The 9,983-nt window shown below is 33.1% G+C and overlaps 1 pseudogene; it reads right to left on the bottom strand.

The window, feature by feature from the left end:
• Positions 1–1,310: 1,310 nt before the first annotated feature.
• The window catches only part of LOC149200171 (omega-hydroxypalmitate O-feruloyl transferase-like), a 44,887-nt pseudogene continuing 36,214 nt past the window's right edge, over positions 1,311–9,983 (bottom strand).

The following is a 9,983-nucleotide window of genomic DNA, read 5'->3' as shown; positions in this document are numbered from 1 at the left end:
ATCTTAAGCTATATTGCAGGGACAATAAACTATGGTTTGTTATATACACATTATGAAATTGTTCACTTTCAGGGCATACAAACATAGATTATGCAAGGAGTTTAGATGATTGCAAAAGCACCTCAGGTTATGTTTTTCATCTTGGGACCAATCTGATTTCATGGGCATCCAAGAAACAACCAATCATTTCAATATCTTTTGCAAAGAAAGAATATGTAGTAGCATATTCAACAACTTGTTAAGCAGTGTGGTTGAGAAGATTATTGAAAGATATTTAAAATGTTCAGAAAGAGCCAACTCCAATTTATTGTGATGAAAGTTCAGCGATTTCTTTATCAAAAAATCATGTTTTCCACAAAAGAAGCAAGCACATTGACACACGTTTTCATTTCATCCGTGAGCTTTGACGGGGACATAGTCCTTGATTTTTGTGGTTCCATAGATCATCTTGCAAATATCTTCACAAAGCCATTGGGGAAGAATGTATTTGGATTTCAAAGAAAAGAATTAGGCATTATGAGTGCCTCTACATGTAACAATTGATATTAGGAGGGGATGTTGAGATATTAATCTCACTATCTGCTAAGCGTCATCACTTTTGATTCTTTTGTTTGCTAGGTGTCATAGACACTTCAATTTTACTTCAGTTCTACTCCGTAAGTGTCGAGTTCTATGCTAGTAATTTATTATTGATGTTTATAATGTAGTATATTTAGCTATTTTGAATATTGAGAAGAGCAATCTCTACTCCGCCTTTTCATTTTCATTCTTTGTCATTTAAACTACTCCTAAATGTTATTGGAATGCAATGTGAAGACTTATTTGAATCAGCAATGTGGAGACGTATGATGATGTTGGTGTTGCAATTTCACTCTGCAAATGGCTTTCTCACTGAATAAAAAAAATTACCACATGGCAATGAAAAAGTTGCATTATACACTAAGTCAGAGTCAACCTCACCCTTATATCTCAAAATATAGGGAGTAGTATTTAAGTGAGACTTTTGGAGTTTCTGGCATTGGACAAAAAGGGTTACAGTGAAATCTTGATTTGTGTTATTTAAACTGGTTTTTTGAATATATATATATATATATATATATATATAGATTCAACACCCTCAAAAACTTTTAGCGCACTTCCATTGTGAAAAGTTCAAATGTAAAATTTGTGATTTCAATAAATCTCTACCAAATTCCAAACAAATGAAATAAAAAAATAAACATGAAAACTTTCCAAAAAAATCACACTTGAAATTACAAAAAAATACATTAAAAAAAACCTCGAAAAAAACATTTATTATTGAGTTTACTCTAGAGCTTGCTAACGAGCTGTTCAACTTTTTTCATGTGAGACGGTCCCAACGTAATCCGGACGTTAATCCCTTCTTGGGAGCCATTCGAGATCATAAGTACAAAGTGAGCCGCTATGTTTCCGAAATGGGACCTATATATACTGGCTTCCCCCGCCCCCAAATCAAATTCATAGTATCCTAACTTCCACGGGAGACAGGAAGAAGTTCCCGGGATGACGGTATATCTCCAGCATATCTATATGAGACCAAACATAATTATCGGTGATGGATGTTATTGCCTTCTGGATCTCTGCCACGCAATACGATAGCAAATTCTCCTTCACTTCCTGTGCCGGTGCAGTTGCATTGGCCGTGACCACCCCGTTATTTCGCCGGTCCAAAAAGTTATAGAAATTTTGCTTATATTTAGAGAAAATTTGGCAAGATTTTTTTGTAAATCCAAGTTATAATACAGTATATCTCCGTCATATCTATATGAGATCCAACATAATCATCTGTGATGGATGTTATACCTTTCTGGATCTCTGCCACACAATATGATAGCAAATTCTCCTAGTTGCATTGGTCGTGACCACCCCGGTTACCTACGCCGTAGTCTAACGAGCCAAAGGAATTTTCCTAAAAGTTATAGAAATTCTGGTTATATTTAGAGAAAATCTGACAAGATTTTTTGTAAATCCAAGTTGTAGTACAGTATATCTCCAACATATTTATATGAGATCAAACATAATCATTTGTGATAGATGTTATTGCCTTCTAGATCTCTGCCACACAATACTATAGCGGATTCTCCTTCACTTCCTGTGCCGGTATCTATATGAGATCAAACATAATCATCTGTGATGGATGTTATTGCCTTCTGGATCTCTGCCACTCAATACTATAGCGAATTCTCCTTCACTTCCTGTGCCGGTACAGTTGCATTGGCCGTTGTAGTCTAACGAGCACAAGCAATTGTCTGGAAAGTTATGGAAATTCTGGTCATATTTAGAGAAAATTTGGCAAGATTTTTTGTAAATTCAAGTTATAGTTGTTAAACTTCAAAATTTCCATAATTTGATGGTGTTGAATCCAAGATTCAAACACTGCCTCTACAAAAAATTTTGAAATTTTATAATGCAGATTCCGACCACTTTTGATGGTCCGACAATTCGTCTACCTAAACTGCCTACAAACCCTACAAGTAAAGATGGATTTAACGACTCGGTTACCTACAAACCCTATGAGTAGGGGTGGATTTACCTTGGAACAAACCCTATAAGTAAAGATGGATTTAACGACTCGGTTACCTACAAACCCTATGAGTAGGGGTGGATTTACATTGGAACGTATGTCCACTGCAAATGGCACCATGGACTTCTGTGTGTGTCCTCGAATACCGCCCTCGTTCTTGCCTGCCATAACTGGCCCAAGCCATAGGCCCATTAATGCATGGACTTCTGTGTGTTCTCGAATACCGCCTTCGTTCTTGCCTGCCATAAGTGGCCCAAGCCATAGGCCCATTAATGCGTCGTGCGGTATATTTTTATCATTGGATTTATTTGTTTAAATCTAACGGTCTCACATATACAATTTGAACTCATTAATGTGTTTATATATTAGTTGTCCTGAGCCATTATCACTTCGAATGTAGAGCATCTGTTGATGATATACTTGTCTAAATCTATTTTTATCATTCGATTTATTTGTTTAAATCTAACAGTCTGACAAATAAATCTATTTCTATCATTAGATTTATTTGTTTAAATCTAACAGTTTAACATATACCACTTGAACTCATTAATGTGTTTATATATTGGTTGTCCTGAGCCATATCACTTTAAATGTAGAGCACTTGCTGATAATGCACTTATTTAAATCTAACATTTGGGCATATACAACTGGACAGCATTAATGTTTCCATATATTAGTTGTCCTGACTCCTGAGCCACCCTCACTTCGAATGTAGAGCACCTGCCGATGGTATTTTCTTTCATTGCCTTCTGTTTCAGGTGTTGCAGCATCTTCGGAGTGATTGTAAATGGTCTATAGAATCACTTCGAATGTAAAGCACCTGCTGATGGTATTTTCTTTCATTTCCTTTCGTTTCAAGTGTTCAGCATCTTCAGGGTGAATGTAAATTTTCTATAGGTTTTAATTTCCGGAAGATTTTTTGAACCTCTGTGCCTGATGCAATGAATGTAGACATACTGGCTCGGTGTTCCACTAAGTCATGATGTTGGTGATTGATATGCGGAAAATCTGAGGTTTCAAGGAGGTTCTATCAAATTTGGGTTCGATGAGGAGGGTTTCTCCCCTTGCAATGGATGCAAGGTTCTGGAGAAATTCTATAGTAGATTGGTCGTCCATGAGATAGTGAGAAATTACGAGTGCCAATAGAAAATCCTCCACACTTAAACCATGTAACATGTACGTATGAGCACCCTGTTGTTGGTTCTTGGCATTACATATATATACTGTAATATATACTATTTAAAAGAAGGCTTAACAATCTAAAACCCAAAATTTGAGAATCCATGTTAAGTAAATTTACCTTGACAAAAGAATCAAAATTTGTATACAAAACTCATTTACAAGAATATACAGTATTACACAGAATTTAAGTGGTAAAATTCTCACAATTTGTATATCCACTAACAACGCAAATAAGATTTTATCCTCAATAGAATTATTACACTAAGGCTTTGCGAGCACACACAACCTCCTCACCTATCAAGAATATATATGAAGTAGGCTCCATTATATTAATTTTGGTAACTATATTTTTTGGAGCTGCAACAGTGAGATCAAGGACATATTTTTTTAGTCTTTGAAGTTAGAAATCAAAATTGTCTTTTTTTTTAATTTTACTTCTTGAATGTTCTTAATTGAAGGTCTTAAGATAAGGAACTGATTGTATTTGGGTGGTCGAGTAAATTTTGGAAAATTCATAAAATTATATAAAACCATATCATTAATTATTTTTTTTATATTAAATTTCAATACATATGACTTATATCATGTTATGACTAAGCTCCTGTAGATGACCTCAAAAGAAATAAAGTTTAATAAAACTTATTTGTTGTTTACGAGTTGAAGACATCTTTTAAAATTGAATTTAAAACTTATTTCAATCTTATTTATATTTTTTAATTGAACCATGACATATTTTATTTCATTTTAAGTATCAAAGTGACTTGCATCATAGTCTAAGATTGTACTTATTTTTTTAGTTTATTTCCTCATAAGTTAAAGTTGTTATATTTTTTAATAAAAATTATACTACAGAAAAAAAATTAAACTAGCGAAATAATTAACAAATCCATAAACTAAAATTTAATGAAAATCCATAAACAAAATTAATAAAGGTCCATAAACTGAAGCAATAAATGCATGATAATAAATTGTCCATATGAAAATATATACAAATTACATTGTACATGAACGTCCATAAACTGAAATAATAAGCATCCATAAACTTAAATAATATTCATGCATCCATAAATTGTCCATGTATGAAATTATACGAAGTATGTCATGTGAATGTGCCCTATGAAATGAGCATGAAAATATAGAAACTATCTATGATACACTCTAGAAAGTATCACTTCTAGAATTGTTATGTGTGTTCCGCTGCACACAGTAAGCATCCATAATACAGTACTGCAATGTAACACATTCAAATTCCAATTAATTAGAACATTATTTGTACAAAATAAACAATATGGGAATAAATGATGTTTAACTATGCATTTAATTAGCCCATTGCCTGTGGCTCAGTCGAGTGCAAATGGAAGTTAGGTGGGATGGGGGTCTCATTAATATTGGTTTGGTGCTCCCCTCCCTATGGCTTAATGCCTCCATACCCTACATCCCACTCATGTGTCCACATAACTACGACATCGACACCAATCTACATTTGGGCCTATGTACACAATGGAAAATACAAATTATAATTAGTATATGACTTAATTAACATGCATATATGTAACTTGAAAAATGAAAATGTTGAAATATTAGGAATAAACTTTTTTACCTTAACTACTAGTCCATGTGGTTGTACATATTGACTTTCCTCCACATGAATAATCTGTGGTGGAGGTGGAGGAGATTGATCCATGGAAACATGCACTACAAGAGGTTGCTTTGGCTATTCAACTACCCCCGTAGATGACCTTAGAAGTTCATCTATGTAGTTTGGATGTGTATGCATGTTATCATGAACTTGTTAAAGTAAATGCAATATGATATGAATTTAATGTATAATTTGACGGTAAGAGTCAAAATCTCCATATATATGTTCCTGGTTTATGTCACATGGGTTTTGCACCCTCCTAGTGTCGCATATGGTATCACGACACATACATGCATGTGACAAAATCTAGTCACACCCTAGACACTCGATATATGAATCATCATGTAATGGAACTAATGGGTCACAAGGAAACAAAGGTGGCCTACTCATCTCTTCATGTAATGTGACATGTGCGATAGCCAATGTCCTTTGCATGTTATCTACAATGGTATGTCTTGTCTTAGTGGCGAGCTACGATGACTTCTCTAGATCTATCGGCAATTCCACACTTTGATATGGTCGTGGAAACAATGTCAAAGGTGTTGGTGTAATTTGACCGTAGATGTAGCATGAACTATGCATATATATGCTTTGCAAATTAAATGGGGACTAATCATGGTGGGGGAACTGGACCCAAGTGCCAATGAATCGATCATAAACAAAAGGGGTCATATCAACATTCTTAAACTATTTTAGTGGAATCAGACTAGCATGTCTAGCATGATATTTTGTATCGATGTCAAATAACTCCCCACGAACATCAATGTTCTTGGTGGTGTCATTCACCACCTTCCATGTATGTTGGCCTCTAACCTCCAACCTCCTAATCCTATGTATGGAATATAGGAGGTAGCTTTGTGAGCCTGCCCTCTAGTGTGTCTCGATTAACCTATTGATTCTATCCAACATCAAAGAAAAACTATGCCTAGTCGGTGAACTAGTAGATATTTTATCCAACTCTCATGTGATCCATTTTTTTTAGGCCTTAACATCCTCAACTGTGTTACTGGTTATAACATTGTTCCATGGAGGGATAGACGCTACATTTTGACCTCATCTTGGCCTAACTAAGGGTAGCAAATCATAAACATAGTTTAACATATATAACATACTGGAAGCATAATAACATATGTTGAATTCAAACACATAAATTGAAAATGATTTAAAAATTAAAGACAATTTCAAGTCATAAACACATAAAGTTGAAAGTGGATTTAAAATTCAATAGGTCTACTTGCAATAGGTGAAGAAGGTCCACTATTAGTAGCAATATCATCAACAAAGACAAAAACACTGCCTTTTACACTCCATCTGGTGTCAGAGGGAGGATCTATGAGCGAAACACACACTCTAGTTGGGCTACATGATTTATTACAAGCCTGACCATCTATAGAAAATCACTCAACACTCCAATGGGATGCGGTTGGGGGGCGTATCATAGATGGCTCTACAAATTACATATAATACATATAGATTAATTAAAGAAAAAAATGTAGTCATAGAAAAAATGTTGACAGGAAAACCATTTATAAACTCAAGTAGAATAATCTAGGTTGAAGTCCTAAACACAATCCAAAAAAGTGATCAAATCTAACCTTTTCCCATTTCTAAATAATGCATTTTATTCACAGAGCAAAAATATGTAAATATATGTATCAAGTTTAAATAAGCCTAATTGCAAAACTAATAAAATTTCATGCCAACCAAATACTCCATAAGACAAGTTCTTATAATGTTTGACTTCGACACATGATGAGTTCTAGGTACAACGCACTACATAATGAAACGATATGGTACAAATTAGAAAAGAGCCAAAATGTTTATATTCACTTTAAATGTATTTTTCATCATGGATTTAATGTATGTATCAATTATGCATTGTTGAAATTTGATATATATATATATATATATATATATATATATATATATATATATATATAATATAATATTTAACATGTTTAACTCTCTATAATATATTATATATTATGTTAAACATGTTTTAAATATTATGTTATAGTTATATATATGTTAGCTATGTTATATATAACTTTATATATATATATATATATATATATATATATATATATAATGTAATTACAGCCCCAAGAGTTAGCTCAATTGGTAAAAAATCGTTTCTCACCATCGGGTGGTCACAGGGTCGAATCTTCTCGAAGCCCTTGGGGTTAGGTCTTTCCAGTAGGCCAAGGGGCGATTGCCCAAATTTTTCTGTGGACATAGCGACCTCTCATTGACCAGAGTGTTCGTGAACCACACTATATATATATATATATATATATATATATATATATATATATATATATAGATATAGATATATATATATATATAAAATTTAATTAAGTAAGAAAAATTTCTTATTTTAGACTTTTAATTTTTTTCATATTTTATTTAAGTATAATTAATTTTTTAAAACAAATTACTATATTTATTATTAAAAAAACATTTAAAATAAAATTTGTTATTTGATTTAATAGATGTTCATCATGAGCAATCATATTCATCACATCAATATAAAGTTAAGTTGCTAATTTATTTATTTGTTGGTTAGAGTTTAGTTGTTCTCTGCTTTGGAATATTTTTGGGCATATTTATGGTCAAATTTGTTCAAAATTTAAAATGTATTTTAAATAACAATTTATTTTTTTTTTAATTTATTTCACTAAATTCCTAATAAAAAACATTAAAACCTAAAATAATTTATACAATAAAAAAATATATATATTCCAAATAACTTATACAATAAAATAAAATAAAAAATTAAAGCACCTAAATTAGAGTTTTTTTTAGGTGGTCATCATGCATTTTCTTGGTGGTTTCTAGGTTGTTTATGGTCTTCAAGAGTTTTCTTGGCGGTTTTCTAGGTTGTTTTTGGTCTTTAAGGGTTTTCTTGGTGAGTTTTCTAGGTTTTTTTTTCTGGTTTTCAAGGGTTTTTTTGGTTTTTTTGGTTGTTTTCATGGTGGTTTTTGTGGTTTTTGTATAGCAGGTATTTCTTCTAAATTAATTTCTTTTATTCTGAAAGAAAAATTAAATAAAAAAGACAAAAATTACAGGAAACCTACCTTCTCTTGATTCTCTGAGTCGTTGGCAGGGTTGATGGGTAGTTTAATTGAGTTCCTTCATCTCGGTCAAGCTTAGAAATCTTTTGTTGAACTCCTTTCTCCTCTCGGTCTCCACAAAACAGCTTGCATATACCAAAACTTGAGTTTTTAAATAAGCAAAAGGGCTTGATCAACCCATAGTACTTGATCAATCCATAGAGATCGATCGAACCATATAGCTCGATCAAGCCCTAACTCTGTATCAAACTTCTAACTTGGGTTAGAAAGGAGCTCGATCGATGATTTGATTAAACACTCGATTGAGTTGTTAGGTCCCTATAATACTAGTGATTCTCCCATTACTATTGTCATTATAGCCCTTATTGTTATTATTGTGCCCCTATTGTCCCCATATTGTTATTAGTGTGCCCCATAGAAACCCACTATTGTTATTGTTGTGCCCTTATATTATTATTGTTATTTCGGCTTTGATTACGTTGTGACCCCTTAGACTCCTATATATAGAAAGGAGGTTTACTCATGTGTATCATAAAAGAATTGTTAATTTGTGTAATGTAAAGGACGTTTTCCCATCAAAGAGGCTGATTTTGAAGTCATTGATCTATCTTTTCTATCTTTTTGTGAGCTGGTTCATAACATTTGGTATCAGAGCTTTGGATTCTAGGATTTCGCTGCTCCAAACAGGTCATCGTGTAATTTTCACTATAACTTGTCTTTTGAGAGGTTCCAGAGCTAAAAACAAAAACCCATTTGAGTTAAAATCTTGATGATCCTCAAGTCCCACTTTAATTTCTTTTCTCACTATATTTTCGAAGATATGATCTAAGGAAGTTAGGGTTTTTTCAGGGTCCTGAATTACATCCCAAACAGGTGACCTTGGGAAAATCATCATAACTTTCTCTCTGAGTATTAGATTGAAATGTCGTAAGAAGTTATAGAAAGAGGACAGACTATAGTTTTCTATGCATCGTTTTCAGGTCCGAAGGTTGAAATAGTGACACGTGGCACTTCATACAAGTTTGTTGTACTGAAAAAGTCTATAATCAAGTAATCTTGGGTGATTGGGCATAACTCTTTCTTGGAGAATACAATTTCAATCAGACTAGTGGCATTGGAAAGAGGACTCAAAGGGCTACCACATTTCACAATTTCAGACCTTGGAGATCTGAAATTTTAGATATACATCAGATTCAACATCGAGCTCCTACAAAGTGAAAAAAGGTGTGTAGTTTTTGCTTTTTAAATTTTGGATAAGTTTGGTTTGAAAAACTAGTTTGAAGGAATTCAAAGGGAATATACAATTTCAATCAGACTAGTGGCATTGGAAAGAGGACTCAAAGGGCTACCACATTTCACAATTTCAGACCTTGGAGATCTGAAATTTTAGATATACATCAGATTCAACATCGAGCTCCTACAAAGTGAAAAAAGGTGTGTAGTTTTTGCTTTTTAAATTTTGGATAAGTTTGGTTTGAAAAACTAGTTTGAAGGAATTCAAAGGGAATAGCGAAGGATAATTATCATTAATTGATGCTCCAAA

Source organism: Pinus tabuliformis, chromosome 2_1, assembly GCF_031772625.1.
Source record: "Pinus tabuliformis cultivar Carrire ecotype Pingquan chromosome 2_1, CPIR1, whole genome shotgun sequence".
Classification (NCBI taxonomy): domain Eukaryota; kingdom Viridiplantae; phylum Streptophyta; class Pinopsida; order Pinales; family Pinaceae; genus Pinus; species Pinus tabuliformis.
Note: the sequence above shows the minus strand (reverse complement) of the source record. Positions and strands in the feature narration are given on the sequence as shown.